The sequence below is a fragment of the Geotrypetes seraphini genome, chromosome 2 (assembly GCF_902459505.1).
Source record: "Geotrypetes seraphini chromosome 2, aGeoSer1.1, whole genome shotgun sequence".
Taxonomy (NCBI): domain Eukaryota; kingdom Metazoa; phylum Chordata; class Amphibia; order Gymnophiona; family Dermophiidae; genus Geotrypetes; species Geotrypetes seraphini.
Window position 1 is genome coordinate 122,291,776 of NC_047085.1, and position 17,387 is coordinate 122,309,162.

At 43.3% G+C, this 17,387-nt stretch overlaps 1 protein-coding gene across 10 annotated transcripts in view; it reads right to left on the reverse strand.

Moving 5' to 3' along the window:
• SNTG1 (syntrophin gamma 1) overlaps positions 1-17,387 on the reverse strand; it is a 1,000,749-nt gene that overhangs the window by 367,812 nt on the left and 615,550 nt on the right. The gene's annotated exons all lie outside the window — the stretch shown is intronic.

A 17,387-nucleotide genomic window follows, 5' to 3' on the forward strand; every position in this document is an offset into this window, starting at 1 on the left:
ACCACTGTACTATGTTTATGTCAGTTGTTTTCAATCTTCTTCCCACAGGTCTTGGCTGAAAGCAGGAGAAAAGCACTTAACTCTTTCCCACCCTCTTCCCCTGCCTAATTCCTTATTCACTATTCTTTCCCAACCACAGCTCCTCATTTCTTACTCACAGCCTTCTCATGGCTCAATTACAGCCTTATTCCTAGCCTCTAATACTTACTCATCTAGCCTCCCTTGCAAGTCTCCACTGCTCACACAGACCAATTTATATATTTTTTCTAAATTTGCACAGCTCCCCAACTCTCCATCTTAGAAAGCATTGCTGACACCAGGCTGGTTCCCAGAGGCACTCTATTACTCTGAGCCATACTGTGCTTGTACTTCTGTGATTTTTGGTAATTATCACAACAACAGTACATGAGTAAGTGTAAGGTGTAGCTCAAATTTCTGAGAACTGTGAAGAGGCCAGATTCAGCAGCATAACACTGCACTTCAAAGCCCAGTTATAAGCATGAACAAGAACTGAAACAAGAACAGGGCTACGAATCAGTCAGGGATGCAATGATTAATGGTCTATGACCATCTGTTTATGCCTTTTAATGTACTTGAGAGATTTCTATGAAGGACTTATATGTAGAAATAAAATAAAAACATAAGGGGAAAAAAATACCTTTTTTTTACTAGACTAACTTAGGGTTCCTTTTACTAAGCAGTGTAAGAGCATTTTACCACAGCCTGGTGAGGTAAATGCTCTGACGCTCATTTAATTCATATGAGCGTTGGAGCATTTACCTTGCCGGCCTGCAGTAAAATGCTCTTTCAATGTAGTTTATGATTAGCAAAGGTAACCCTTCTGAAGGGTTTAAAATTTACTGGATCAGAATTAAACCCATGGAGATTTTTCTAAAATATCACCTACCTTGAGCTTTTAAGCTCAGATATCCAGTGACAGTGACAATATCTAGGTATTAGGTAGAGATGGGCTGTCATTTGCAATGAAACGTCATTTGCCAATTAATAGTGGAAATTAAGTGCAAAGACTGTGCATGCTTTTTAAGTGCACATTGGGGAAAATTCAGCATAATGGTGCCCAAAAAAAACCAATAAGGAAAAAAGCCCCCAAAATGCTTAGAATTGTTCTGTAAACGACATATAATGTTAGGCGCAGTTTATAAAATAGCACTTAGGGCTCCTTTTACTAAACTGCATTAGGGCTTTAACATTGCCGCACATGCTAGACTTTAACGCCAGCATTGAGCTGCCGTTAGTTCTAGAAGGGTAGCGCGTGGTAATTTCCTGCATGCGCTAAAAACGCTAGCGTTCCTTAATAAAAGGAGCCCTTAGTGCTGGGACCCATGATTAAATTTAAGTGTGCACATTAAAAAAACACAGTGCATGCATCACACTCCACACAAAACTGATTGAGATTTTGGACTATCAGAGGTATACAAAGTGTGACCATTTACACCAACTAAAACCTGGTGTAAATCCCCATATCTAATTTAGGTACAGATCAGGCATAACAGTGTGTGTACATTTTCAGAATGCCCATGAACCACCCATGTCCTTCCCATTGCCATGCCCCCTTTCAAATCCACGTACAGTGGTACCTTGGATTACGAACTCGCAGGCTTTGAGCATGCTCAGATGCTCAAGGCCTAGCAGAAGAGGAGGCCAATCTTCGGGCACCGGCACCAAGCACAGGACATGCCGGTGCCCAGATGAGGGTATGAAGCCGTTGGGGGGGGTGCTGGATCGTGGCGGGGGGGCTCGTAAATCGAGCCATGCTCGGTTTCCGAGGCACCGATTTTGCAAATGTTTTGCTCGTCTTGCAAAACACTCGCAAACCGGTGCACTTGTAAACCGAGGTACCACTGTACTAGAATTTTCACATACCTCTTTATAGAATATGCCTAAAGATATATATGTAAACTAGTCTTATAGCCCGTTACATTAACGGGTGCTAGAATATATATGTGTGTCTCTCTTTATTTCTTTCACTCTCTCTCCTTAGCCGCTTTCTTTCTTTCTGTCTTTCTTTTTCCTTGGCTGTCCATCACCATCCCTTGCCTGCTCCCCCTGTCCATTCTCCCTTCCTTTTACCTCCCCTGTATCCACCACCACCCCTTCACAGCTCTCCTTATGCAGCAGCAGCCCTTCTCCCTTTGTTTTACCTCCCCCCTGTCCAGCAGCACCTTCCTTCTCCCCCTGTCCAACATTAGGCCTCCGTTCCTTTTTATTCACCCCCCCTGTCCATCAGCACCTCTTTCCTTTTCCCCCTGTCCAGCAGTAGGCGTCCCTTCCTTTTTATCCCCCCTCCTCCTTCTTATCCCTATGATACACTTACCTTGCTCTGCCACTGATCAGAGGTTCCCGACAGCCGCCCAGTTGCACCCATTGGAAAAGTTCCCTCTGCGGCATCCCGCACCCCTCCTGACGCGACTCCCGCTGTCTTTCTTTCTGTCTGTCTCTGTCCCTGGCCCCCTTTGTCTGTTTGTCTTTATGTGTATCTCCCTGCCCCTGTGTCTTTCTTCTTTTCTTTCTGTCTCCCTTCCTCCCTCTGTCTGTCTGTCCGAAAAGCATCCCCTCCCCCTCCATTTCCCTCCCCCCACACCAGTTCCCTGTGCACCTGGCCCTGTGTCTTTCTTCTTTTCTTTCTATCTCCCTTCCTCCCTCTGTCTGTCCAAAGCAGCATTCCCTCCACCTCCATTTCCCTCCCCCCACACCAGTTCCCTGTGCACCTGCCCCTGTGTCTTTCTTCTTTTCTTTGCCTCCCTTCCTCCCTCTGTCTGTCTGTCCAAAGCAGCATTCCCTCCCCCTCCATTTCCCTCCCCCCACACCAGTTCCCTGTGCACCTGCCCCTGTGTCTTTCTTCTTGTCTTTGTCTCCCTTCCTCCCTCTGTCTGTCTGTCCAAAGCACCATTCCCTCTCCCTTCCATTTCCCTCCACACACACCAGTTCCCTGTGCAGCATTAGCGTTTCCTCTACCCCCTTCCCATTCCCACAGTCGCGACTACAAACGCGTTCCTGAGTCCTATGCCGCTCCCCCCCTTCCCTTCCCTTCCCGCGGGCCCGAATACACATGGCGATTCAAGCAGCGTGTGCAGCAGTCTTCACACGCTGCTTTGGGTCCTTCTACTGCCCTGATTTACTCTGGCACGTCCGGAGTAAATCAGGGCAGTAGAAGGTCCCAAAGCACTGTAGCCCTTTTCTGCCATCATCTTCATCTTCTATGTTTCATCTTCATCTTCTATGGTTAAAAGTGCTGCTTTCACTGAGCCCCAAACCCATATTCCCAAGTGTGCTTGAATGCATGTGAGGTGGAGCTCCATTTTTCTCACACGCTAATCTTCATTCTAAGCACTGTACTAATGGATATATGACTGCAAGTAATCTGTTCTGTTTAGGCGTCATACCCGGAAAAGTGGTGTTTTTTTGCCCTTACCGATCAGCGTCATTTGTGCTGCAATTCTTTAATACATATTTGATATTTGTTTTCTACTTGAAAATCTTCCAAATCTTTAGGCATTCCTTTGCTTAAACTTATTTGAGTTCATCCTGATATGATAGCTAATGAGCATAGACAGCTCAGTCAAGTATGATATGAAAGGGTGGTGAGATGGACCTAAGTAGAAGCAGCTGTAGCTCTATGTGTTAGGAGCCAGCCTGTGCTCCTAACATCCAGAGGTTGTGAGTTCTACACCCAGCACATCTTTTAATTGTGGCATACTACTTTGAAGGTGCAGATTGATGAGGTCACAATGAGGTCAGTTTTGTGCAACTGAAGACCTCCATTTTGCAATGAGGGAAGCTGAATGTTAAAGTGTGTATCTGTTTATTCTCTTTTTAAGTGCTGATAATGTGTGCTGTTTTTTGTTTGCTTCAAAAGAGAGCCGATTGCAGTGCTGTTTGTTGAGAAGAAAAAGGGGGTTGTAAAAGCCATGTGTAAATTATATTATTGTTTGGGCAGAAATGTGGTTTGTTATCCATGCAATATAATGTGTTCCATTGACATTATATTTATTAGGACAGAGAAAAGATGAAAATTACCTATTCAAACTCACTATTGGAATTATTGATGAAAAAACACAGCGAACGTCTGCCTCGCGTCTAACAAAGAGCCGCAATTATGAAAGTTGAAACGGCATTGAAATCCAAGTTAGACCAGGGTTTCTTACGTCTACATAATACACGATATTTAGACGCAGGTGTTCGCTCAGGTAGCGCCTATCTAGCGTCCCCATTTGGCACGCCCACGGAACGCCCACGTCCAGAGCTGGAGACGGGACTATGCTTTCTATAGACGTCAGTCTGTCAACTACCTCTTAGGGACGTCTATGTGTCGTTTATTTCCCAATTAACATTAATTAAGACCCTTAACTCCGTAATTATTCACTTACTTCTGACGTCCAAAGCACGCCTAAGGTAAACGCAGTAATAGAGAATTTACCCCTAAGTGTTTATTATGGCATTCATTCTGGAACCAACAAAAGTAAAAAAAAAAAAAAAAAGACATAAAAATGTTTCTGGTTGCCCAGCACTGGAAAGCACTGGCTAGCACTGGAAAGCCACTGACTTATCTAGAAACCAGAGAAATTCAAACCAAAATCCATATAATTATTCAGGTAATTTTACTATTATAACTTTATCCAGATAATTACCTTGGTAGTGTACTAAGTATTGCTGCTAACTTGCTAACTCCCAAGTCTGCTCCCGCATTGCCCTGTCACTACTTCGAGAGTACCAAGAATGTCTGGCTACATAATCAAGTACATGTCACTAGATATCTGAGTATGACCTAGTCAGCAGGAGTCATCTGGACTGGTGCCACTGCTACTTGGATAAGTCCTGCTGGATATTGCCCCCTACCTGGTCTATGAGATTTTATCTAGCAATTTAGTTTCTATTGAATGTTAGAGGTGTCTCTCTTCTGGTAGGAGGGGTGAGACATTCATGAGTGTGCATTTGACATTTTGGGTACCAAAAAAATCTTAGGTACATGCAGATCTTTTTATGCATGTTTACACTAATGTCTGTGCTTAATACTTGTACAATATGTACCACAACCAATCAAACATCTAGCAAACTCCCAAAATATGCACATCCCTACTTTTTACTTACTTGCTTACTTCTCTCTTTTACCCTGCCCTGGATTTAAATTTGAGATATGTATAATATCCCACAATTACACTTCTTCTTTCCAAAGGAGCAAATGTGAACACCCTCACTTAAAAATACTTCTTTATATAATGCCTTGTTTTCACAGTCACACACATATGATTTTGTTTCTTTGTATTACAACTGCGCACAGTATATGCAGTATATAGTGAAACCCACTCACTTACAGCTTCTATAACTTTCTATTTTTCAATTTACTATGTCCTTCAAATTGCACACTAAACCAAAATAAAACGCTGAGTTAAACTTTTATGAGTATGCCATTTTTGCTTCTACAAAATGCCACTGATGTTTTTAATTCTGTTAGGATGGTAAGAAAAAAAAAGATCTCTATAGCATAAAGATCAAGGACCGAAAATTGTTAAATGGAGCATAGGTAAAAGGGTCAAAGGACAGAAAGAATAAAGGCAAAATAAGCAGAAATAAAGATTGAAAATGGGAAAAAGTAGAAAATAAAACCTTAAAGATCAATAAGAGAGAGGAAGACATTCTAAGTAGGGCAAAAAACAGGGGATATGAAAAAATGAGAGCAACAGTGAGATGTTCAGATTTAATCTTTAATGGGTCCATCACTGCATTTCTTTTCTTACTGGGAGCCAGGTTTACATTTGGTACTTTTATTTATGTATTTAGTAAGCTTTATATTTGACTTCATCAAAGACAGACCACCGTAGATTGCAACAATAAAAATATGTATTTTTAGAAAAAAAACCAAAACCAAATATAAACAGGCAAATATCCCGATTTTGGCATTCAGGCGTTGCTAACAGATTGAACCACTGCAAGCTGAAAGATAAATCCCAGAAAAATACTTCAATTTTGGTCCTCATTTAAGATCTATTTAATAAACTAAGGGCTACTTTTACAAAGCCACAGTAACAGCTGCTGCTACGGTAATTACTTTGACGCCCATAGGGATTTAAGGTTCATAGACAAAATCGCGCAAGACAACGGCGCGACAACTGAGCACAGACAACTGAGCGCAAGGTTGATGGCGCGCCGAAGAAAAGCACTATTTTAAAGGGTTCCGACGGGGGGATTGTTGGTGGGTAACCCCCCTATTTTACTTAACAGACATTGCGCTGGCGTTGTGGGAGGTTTGGGGGGTTGTAACCCCCCTCATTATACTTGAAACCAAACTTTTTGCCTGTTTTTTAGGGAAAAAGTTCAGTTTTAAGTATAATGTGGGGGGTTACAACCCCCCAAACCCCCCACAATGGCAGCGCAATGTCTATTAAGTAAAGTGGGGGGGTTCCCCCCACATCCCCCGTCGGAGCCCTTTATAATAGTGCTTTTCTTTGGCGCGCCATCAACCTTGCACTCAGTTGTCTGCGCTCAGTTGTCGGCGCGCCGTTGTCTCGCGCAATTTAGTCCCGTCACCGGGATTTAATAACATAGTAGCATAGTAAATGATGACAGATAAAGACCTGAACGGTCCTTCCAGTCTGCCCATTAGTTATACCCATTAAAAACACATGATTATATTAACTTTTGTCTTCTTTGCTATTTCTGGGTCATAGACTGTAAAGTCCACCTGGTATTGTCCAAATGCCGTCCAAGCTCATTCCAGCCTACCAACTATCCTGTTTGCAGGATATCTACCATAAAGTCTGGCCAGTAACATCCTCATGTTCCAAGTTAGTGGAGTTCCCACTTTGTTTAAGAAATTCTTGTCCTAGCCAGACACTCTCCTGCGAACATAACTTCCACACCTTATCCTGAATTTCTTCCTCACACTAGGTATCCACATTCCCTGTCTGCTAAAATTCCCTCTTCATAATTGTATCCTGTATTCGCTAGTGTCCGACTATTTTCAATTGTAAGATGTAAAATAGTTAATTTCATATAATTTAACCTAAGTATAATTTTCCTTTCAACCACCTTGCATTCATCTACTGTAATTCGCTGATTGTACAGCTCTTCTTCTTTGTGAACTGCCTAGAAGTCGCAAGATTGTAGCGGTATAGAAAAATAAAGTTATTAAAGTTATTATTGATGCACTCCCCAGACCATGCAAGTCTGTCCAGTACTGGCCTTAGCTTTTTCATTTACATTTTTCATTTTCTAATTAGAGATCCTCTATGTTTATCCCACACCTTTTTAAATTCCATCACTGTTTTTCTCTCCACCACTTTTCTCAGGAGGGCTTTCCAGGCATCTACTACCCTCTCCGTGAAAAATAATTTCCTAACATTGCTCCTGAGTTTTCCTCCCTGCAACCTCAAATTATGCCCTCTAGGTTTACCATTTTCTCTTCTCTGGAAAATATTTGGTTCTATATTAATACCTTTCAAGTATTTAAATGTCTGTATCATATCTCCCCTGTCCCTCCTGTCCTCCAGAGTATACATACTTACATCTTCCAGTCTCTTCTCATACTTCTTTTTGTTCAAACCTCTTACCATTTTTGTCACCTTCCTCTGGACCGCTTCAAGTCTTTTTATATCCTTTGTCAGATAAGGCTTCCAAAACTGAACACAATACTCCAAGTGCGGCCTCACCAGTGACCTGTATAGGGGCATCAATACCTCCCTTCTTCTAAACTAAACTAAACTAAACCTTAAGTTTATATACCGCATCCTCTCCATAATTCTTCTGCTGGCTATTCCTCTTTCTATAAAGCTTAACATCCTTCTGGCTACAACCACCGCCTTATCACACTGTTTAGATGCCTTTAGATCCTCAGACATAATCACCCCAAGGTCCCTTTCTCCATCAGTGCTTATCTGCCTCTCACCTCCCAGCACATATGGTTCCCTTGGATTTCTACCCCCCAAATGTATCATTCTACACTTCTTTGCATTGAATTTTAGTTGCCAGACGCTAGACCAGGGGTGTCCAACCTTTTGGCTTCCCTGGGCCGTATTGGCTGAAAATTTTTTTTCTGGGGCCACAAACACTAACACTAGCTGATGAGCAAAAAAAAAAAAGGTTGAGCAGGTCCCAAATTTTCAATTACTAATATAGAAGATGTACTTATCTAATAATAAACCTTCATTAAAGGGACACTGTGGAGAGGGACCCAAAAAAGCAGTAATACTTACCCTGACTGAGTGATCCTACATGTACACCACTGAAAGTGGGAGCAGCCACAGGCTTCCGCATCCCCATTCTGATGAGCAGGGATGTGTGCTCCTGGTTCTTCCATTTACTTCTATTACAGCTACGGTGAGCCTCTTCAGAGGTGAGCCTCATCAGAGTAGGGATGCTGAATCAGCTGTAAGCAGCGCACATGGAGCATCGTTTAATCAGGGTAAATATTACTGCTTTTTTGGGCCTCCCACTTTGAGCTTAGGCTCCCTCAAAATGAATATCTCCCCTGCTGTAGCTAGTTGGGATCCCCAAGCCTCACCAACTGGCAGCCACTTCCTCCCCCTCTAATTTCCCAAGTTCTGCAGCTGGCAGCAATATTGCAGAGCTGCTGCCTTCCCTCCTCCCTGCCCCCCCTGGCTTTCATGTATGCATGAAAGCAGGGGCAGCTTGAGGATATTGCCATTGGCTGCAAAGCTTAGAGATTTTGAGTTGCCAGATTGGAGGAAGTTGTCTTCAGTTGGCAGGGCTTGGGAATCCCCACTAACTCAAGTATTTATAAATTGCACTCAGGCAGGCAGAAACTTTGGTGCCCATCCACTAATTTTGGGATCCAGTCCCTCCCCCAAATCAGCTGTATATGACTACACTGCTGAATACAAAAATAATTGTGATGCACATATCCCAAAGCTAACATATTCCAGTTAATAAATTAAAATAAAACAACTTTTTCTACCTTGTTGTCTGGATGTTTTGTTTTTCCATCATCTTGGTCCCAGCTTCTCTTTCTGCTTTTTCTCTATCTTCAACTAATTCTCTTTCCAGTGTCTGCTGTCCATTTTTTCTCCTCTTCTCAAGCCTGTCCAACACATTGATTTTTCCCTTTCAGCTTTCTTAACTTTTTCTTTTCTGTCTCTGTCCACTCAAATCTTGCCTTCCTTTCTCACCCTTCTTTTTAAATGTTCAGCTACCTCTCAATTCTCCATCTTCTCTCAGTCCTTAGCTCTCCCATTTCCCATATCACTCCTTTCCCAGCCTCCTATTTCCTTCTATCTACTCCCCATTACCACATTTCTACCACTGTACTCACTGCTCTCTCACTCATCTTGTCATCTCCCTTTTGACCTCATCCACATGGCTCACCACTTTCAGAATCCCCCTCCCTCTCTCCACTGGTCAGGCTATAACTCCCTGTCCCTTTCTTTCTATCCCCTAGCATCATCTTATCCCAGCTCTCTTCCCTCCTGCCCTTCCTTGGTTTCATCTCTCCTCCTCTATCTCCATGATCCAACATTTTGCTCCCTCTCTTTTCTGGTTTTCTTCTTCCCTCCACTCTTGATGCTGAACAATGAAATGGAGAAAAAAAAGAGAGATGCTGCATTTCTCTGCCTTCCATCCATAGACCTAACATTTCTCCCTCCCGCCCATCCCCAGATCCAACTTATCTCCCTTTCTCTTCCCAACTGCCCCCCCATCCCCTCTCCCCCTGCCTGCCTCCCTTCCCCAGGTCCACCATTTCTTCCTTTCCCTTCCAAACAGTTCTCCCTTCAAGTATCTCTTTCCCTCTTCCTCTACACCACCCCAGGTCCAACTTCTCTCCCTTCAGACCATTACCCACCATCTCTCTCTCTCTGTCCTCTGTTTCTGGTCCTATAGGCTCTCCTTTCTACCCAATTCTCCCTTTCTATTATCTCCCTCACCTCTGCATCTCTTTCCCTCACTCCCTCCATTCTTCCATCTTATGGCTCATGCTCCCCTCTATCTTTCCCTTCATTCTGTGTCCTAAGTTCATGCCCCTCCCTCCTTCCTTCCATCATTTTTTCCTAAGTTTGTGCTCCCGCCCTCTCAAGTCCTCTCAAGTCTCCCGCCCTTTGCCCTCCCTTACTTCTGTGCCCCAGATGTTTACCTTCAGGCCGGCTCCCTCCTCACTGCTAGTCATTTTTTTTTCTGAAAGCCGCGGGCAGCGCCTCTCTCTCAAGTCCCAACATGCCCTTTTCCCTCCCTCCCTTCTGTTGCTGCTCAGTGGAAGAATTGCAACTCAGCAAACTAAGACAATTTGGTTTTTTTTTTACCAATCAAGTCATTCTATAGGACCTAAATAATTTTTTTTAAAAAAATATCACATATGCTAATGATATAGTGTTAAGAGTATGCAAAGAAAAGGCTTACAACCTGTGAAACCTATGGAAAGAGTTGGAATACCAAGATGATAAAAATCCTGCTAATCAGCAAAAATGATTTCTACTACAGTAAAAATATTTCCTGATCAAAGTTGGAAGAAATCTTAGAATATAGATATCTCAGTAGTTGGTTCCCAGGGAATGGAATGTGATTAATAGATATCTTATCCAATTAATGTTAACAAGATTAAGTGCCGCAGAATATTGACCTCAGTGAAAACTGATACATTATAGTTGTCAACATTCATGTGGTGTACAGCACTTGATGGTTATGATAAGAAGGAAGAAGAGGATAAATGGACTGAATAGCAATTATCATTCACTGCTAAGAGGACAGGAATCAACCACAATACTTGAAACAACTCAGGGGAGTCATAAACAGACACAGTTATAAACAGACATATTTGCACACATAGTCATGTCAGCATTCATTACAGCAAAATGAACTATACAGTACACACAAAACAACTGCAGAGGACTCTCCTTTGCTGCCCTCTATAGCAAAAGAGAGGTACTGATCAGAGACCTCCTACAGATATTGGCAACTGCTTATTGTTATCATAAACCCTAACTTAGTATGATGGAAACAAGGTGCCCCGACATCTCCCTTCTGTTATGCAAAACATTCTGGCCTCTCCACTTCAGGGTACATAGTGTAAGCAAAAAATAAATAAATAATAGGTAGATAAATATATTCTTCCCCCTCAATATTCACGGGGGGTAGGGGCAGAACCGGTCCATGAATATTGAAAAAACGTGAATAACTTTTAGGGCCGACTCTGACCCAGCCCCTCCTCTCTCCTATCTCCCGGACCTCTCCACACCTTACCTGGTGGTCTAGTGGTGGAGCGAGGCAGGAATGCTCTTTCTACGCTCCTGCCCCGTGCAGAGCTGTCCACACAAATGGCTGCCATGAGTTCCCGCTGTAGTCTTGTGAGACCACGGGAACTCACAGCAGTAATTTTTGTGGACAGCTCTGTGTGGGGCAGGAGCGTAGGTGGGTACAGTAGGTTTTTGGGGGAGTTTTAGAGGGATCACCATATAATGTACAGGGGTTATGGTGAGATGTATACCTAGCACCCTTAATTTGAAGTTCAGAGCGGTGTCCCCTAGGGTGCCCCATTGCTCTGCTGGCATGTCTGTGTTGCCAGACCATTATAAAATGCTGGCCCCTCCTACATGCAACTGGTTTGTTATAGACATTTTCAATTTGCCCTTTTTTTTAGATAATGGCAAAAAATTTGATGTCTAGCTGGACAAAACATCTAGCTGGGCAGTTTTCAAAAAACAAAAACTAAAAAAGATAGATATCTACAAATAATGACAAATTATTACTTATAATGACTGGGGTTGCCATTCAACAAATTACATATAATTGGAAAAATTGGAATAGATTAAATTATAATTTTTGGTGGAACTCCTTATGTCATATTTATAAAATGGAGAGACTTATTGCAATACAACAGGGTTGTTTCAGGAAATTTCAAGATATTTGGGAGCCATTAACAAAGTATTGTAATGATTAGAAAAATCTTGTTTCCCTTAAATTTACAAGTTCAATTATGGGGTGGGAGGGAGGGTATTTTTATTGTTACATGTTGTATAAGTATTGATTATATGATAGATAAGGGTGGGGAGGGGGGGAAATAAGAGAATATTATATGTATCATTGTTGATTATTAAGTGATATATTTATGGTTATTTGTATATATTTATGGTTATTTGTAAACTTATTATAAGTTTAAAAATGAATAAAGATTTAAAAAAAATATAAAAAAGAAACATTTTGTGGGTGCAAAAATGGACATTTTCTCCATCTGATTTTTAGACATTTTTCTCACTGATGATTGTGCACTATTTATTAATACGTGCACATTTTCGATCAATAGTGCACATTACATATAACACAAGATAAAAGCACAGTTATTTTGGACATTTTCCCAAAATGCCCAAAAGTCAGATTTAGTTGTCCTTTCAAAAATGTCCCTCAGTGAGGCAGAGGATGGCAAGGCCTCACACTCTCTTCCTGCACTAACCAGTTAGCTTCACTGATTACAGCCTCTTAGAAAAGAAATTGAAAATATTTTTGAGCGCTCAGCTTGTATACACATTTAACACTAACTCCCTCTTCTATTAAACTGCGCTAGCAGTTTGTAGCGCAGAGGGCCGCGCTGAATGGCCCACACTGCTCCCGACGCTCATAGAGTTCCTATGAGCATCGGGAGCAGCACGGCTCCCCAAGCTAGAAACTGCTAACGCAGTTTCATAAAAGGAGGCCTAACTGCAGGATACCTAAGTATGTCTCATAAGACAACATTATAATGTGCGTTAAGTACACATTAGTGCCTAACTCAGCTTAGTAAAAGAGCCCCTTAGTATGCAAAAACCTTTTGAATTGATAAAGCCTTCTGTTAAATTCTACTACTCAGAGTAAGGTATGGCACAAAAGAGTGAAACATTTTTGTCAGAGTTGTGCTGTATTTTTGAAAACCTATGCTGACAGCAATCAATATAAACTAGCTCAGAGAATGAAAAAGGGTTTGCTGCACTTAACAGTACTTAAATATTCATTTTCATGCAGACGAGTCCTGAAAAGCACTAATGTGTGCTTACTGCAACTTAAAGTGCCTTATCATGGGTCACACTCAGGCATCCCACCATAATTCTGGCATTGGCGAGTGCAACCAGGGCAGGATTAACCAATAGGCCCAGTAGGCACGTGCCTAGGGCCTGAAATGGTCAGGGGGGCCCGATGAAGGAGGATATCAACATTGTTTTTTCAAAACGGCGATGGGCCCCTCCAGCATCGATCAGCAACGCGGCCCCCCCCCCAATCGATGGAAAGTAAGACGAGCAAGCAACGCGGGTAAGAAAGGCAACGGGAACTGTAATTTTGCAAGCGGTGCTGCTTGCTCAAAGCTCCCGTCTGATGCAGCTTCCTGTTTTTGCCTGGGGTGGGGCGGGGGAGGGGGCCCAGTGTACTTGTGTGCCTAAAGGGCCCTCGACGAATTAATCCTGCCCTGTGTGCAACTCACACACTAAGAAAGAGATTTTTGCACTGGAGATAGGTCTGGGGATAGAGAGTAAGCGCGTTTTGTGCTACTTGGTTAGCGTAGCTACATTGCTATGTGATATCCAATTAGGCTGTGAGCCCTTATAGCCTACAAAATAGGTAGCAGTAGAGGCTCATGTGCTAATGCCTACATGCTAATGGGAAAATTAGTGCATGGCCATTAATAGAAAACATTGGAAATTTGGCCATATTACCCATGTGGAAAAAAATAGTCTTAGTGAATGGGAATGACCCATGTATAAATGCTCTAAGGTCACTCTTTACCTTAGTTTGGTAAAAGGCCACTTAGCATGCCTATATCCAGGTCTTTCCCACATGTTGAAGCCATTTTTATGACAGCCATAAACCCTCCAATTTTCTATTTCTCCCATTAATGGCTGTGCACTAATATTCATTTATGACCTCAGCAGTACAAACTGTGAGAAAGTTTTCATTCACAGTATATCTTGCACTAAAGTCTTCATCGGTCATCATCTTTAGTGCAAGATAAACTGTGAATGAAAACTTTCTCACAGTTTGTACTGCTGAGGTCATAAACGAATATATTAACTCTAATTGAGGCTTATGTTTTGATGCTTCTTAGATTTTTGGCCTTATAAAGATATATACTATTGCCCTATATATTTGTGCACTAATATTACCATTAGTACGTGACCATTTTTTAAAAATTACCGCAAGATCACTTACCACCACCTATTAAGGAGGCAGCAAGGGTTCCCTTGTTACCAGCAGTGATGGTTAATCGGTGTGCTTGTTTTATTTTATATGAGGGGCCATTGGCAAGTTCTCAGCCCGACCAAAAAGAGCCAGGAAATTTACAAGTTATTCCACACTTTTCTTGACACTTGTCAAGAACAGTGTGGAATAACTTGGTCGGGCTGAGAACATTTCAGTGGCCTCGCGTATGCTTATATTTTTTTAATTTGCATTGAGGTGTATGGCGTGTGTTCTTTACTATTTGATTTTGGAGTTCTTTTCTTCATTTCTAATCTAATCTACTTGTAATCTAATGTTGCCATTTTTATACTAAGAGCAGGATGTGAAGAGATCAGCCAAGGGTGTATTTTTCTAAAAAAATCACTTTATTGATGGATATGCCGCAATGGCTCAATAGACTTGACACTGGCAGTGTTTTGGCGTCTGTGCCTTTATCAAGAGTCTAACCCCCTGTTTTAGAAAGGTGCGTTAGCTGTGTTCGCGTGTGCTAAAACACATAGCGCACCTTAGTAAAACTAGCCCTAAAGGACCATGTGAAAATAGAATAAAACAATTACAAACTGAAACATAACAAACATATGAAGCATCAAATAATCAAAACATAACATGAATACAAACATAACGTAATTAGAGGCATGTTCAGAGACATATGTGTAAAATAACGAAAACATATGTATAATTATGTGTTCATATTATATTTATTATGGTTTAGACATGCTTTGGTCAATTATGCTATGTATATATATATTTTTTTAGGCTTAGGGTTCCTTTTACTAAGGAGCACTAGCATTTTTAGTGCACGCAGCAGATTAGCACGCGCTAACCCCATGCTGCATGGCTAGAACTAACGCCAGCTCAATGCGTCTAGCGCACACAGCATTGTAGCTTGCGCTATTCCACGCGTTAATGCCCTAATGCAACACAATAAAAGGAGCCCCTAATGTCCCTGTTTTTATTTATCTTTATGGTTTCATAGTAACATAGTAGATGACGGCAAATAAAGACCCGAATGGTCCATCCAGTCTACCCAACCTGATTCAATTTTTTCTTCTTAGCTATTTCTGGGCAAGAATCCAAAGCTCTACCCAGTACTGTGCTTGGGTTCCTACTGCCGAAATCTCCGTTAAAACTTATTCCGTTAAAACCTATTCTTTATCATTATTGTATTCATCCCTAATTGCTTAGTTCTCATTTGTTTTCTGCTTTTGCTATATGTATTTGTTTTTAAATATGTTTTTAATTATGCCATGTTTTTATTCATGCCATGTTTTGAATACGTTTTAATTTATGAACACATATTTATACATATGTTTCTGTGTTTTTACACATATGTCTCCGAACATGCCTCTAATTACGCTATGTTTGTATTCATGTTATGTTTTGATTATTTGATGCTCCATATGTTTATTATGTTTCAGTTTGTAATTCTATTTTCACATGGTCCTTTAGACTCTTGATAAAGGCACAGATGCCAAAACACTGCCAGTGTCGAGTCTATTGAGCCATTGTGACATATCCATCAATAGAGTGATTTTTTAGAACAATACACCTTTGGATGATCTCTTGACATCCTGTTCTCACAACTCCCTCATTGTGTGCTTTCATCTCATCGTTGAGGCCTGTACTTGGCTTCCGATTCAGTGCCATTTTTATACTGCCTTTTCCCAAAAACATTGGGCTCAAAGTGGTTTATAATAAGATTGTTAGTCAGAAACATATTGAGCAATAACTGAATGATAAAAATAAAACAATTTTCCAAAATATTACATAAAGTAATTAAAGCATTAATAAGAAACTTTTGAAATAAAGCAGTTTTTCTTAATTTCTATTTTACTGTTGTACACTGCTGTACAACAATTACCGTATTTTCACGCAGATAACGCGCACCCGTGTAAAACGCGCACACGGATATAGCGCGCAGAAACCACGATTTTATGTACAAAAACTTTTGTATACCGCGCTCACGGGTATACCGCGCATGCTGCCCGACTGTCCTTTCGCCCGCCCCGACTCTCCTCTGGCCACCCCGACTCTCCTTTCGCCCTCCCCGACTCTCCGTGCGCTGTCCCGACTATCCATTCACCCTCCCTGACTTTCCGTGCACTGCCCCGCCTCTCCGTGCGCTGTCCCGACTCTCCGTTCACCCTCCCTGACTTTCCGTGCACTGCCCCGCCTCTCCGTGCGCTGTCCCGACTCTCCGTTCACCCGCCCTGACTTTCCGTGCCTGTCCCCCTTGAAGGTCTGCCTGTCCCCCTTAAAGGTCTGTCCCCATCCTGAAAGCCTGATGCCCCCCCCGACGTCCGATACATCCCCCCCCCGGCAGGACCACTCGCACCCCCACCCCGAAGGACCGCCGACTCCCCGACAATATCAGGCCAGAAGGGAGCCCAAACCCTCCTGGCCACGGCGACCCCCTACCCCCACCCCGCACTACATTACGGGCAGGAGGGATCCCAGGCCCTCCTGCCCTCGACGCAAACCCCCCTCCCTCCAACAACCGCCCCCCCCCAAGAACCTCCGACCGCCCCCCCAACCAACCCACGACCCCCCTGGCCGACCCCCATGACACCCCCACCCGCCTTCCCCGTACCTTTGTGTAGTTGGGACAGACGGGAGCCAAACCCGCCTGTCCGGCATGCAGCCAACGACGGAATGAGGCCGGATTGGCCCATCCGTCCCAAAGCTCTGCCTACTGGTGGGGCCTAAGGCGCGTGGGCCAATCAGAATAGGCCCTGGAGCCTTAGGTCCCACCTGGGGGCGCGGCCTGAGGCACATGGTCGGGTTGGGCCCATGTGCCTCAGGCCGCGCCCCCAAGTGGGACCTAAGGCTCCAGGGCCTATTCTGATTGGCCCACGCGCCTTAGGCCCCACCAGTAGGCGGAGCTTTGGGACGGATGGGCCAATCCGGCCTCATTCCGTCGTTGGCTGCCTGCCGGACAGGCGGGTTTGGCTCCCGTCTGTCCGGCCAACTACCAAAGGTACGGGGAAGGGGGGTGGGGGTGTCATGGGGGTTGGCCAGGGGGGTCGCGGGTCGGCTGGGGGGGCGGTCAGAGGTTCTTGGGGGGGGGCGGTCGTTGGAGGGAGGGGGGTTTGCGTCGAGGGCAGGAGGGCCTGGGATCCCTCCTGCCTGTAATGTAGTGCGGGGTGGGGGTAGGGGGTCACCGTGGCCAGGAGGGTTTGGGCTCCCTCCTGGCCCGATATTGTCGGGGAGTTGGGGAGTCG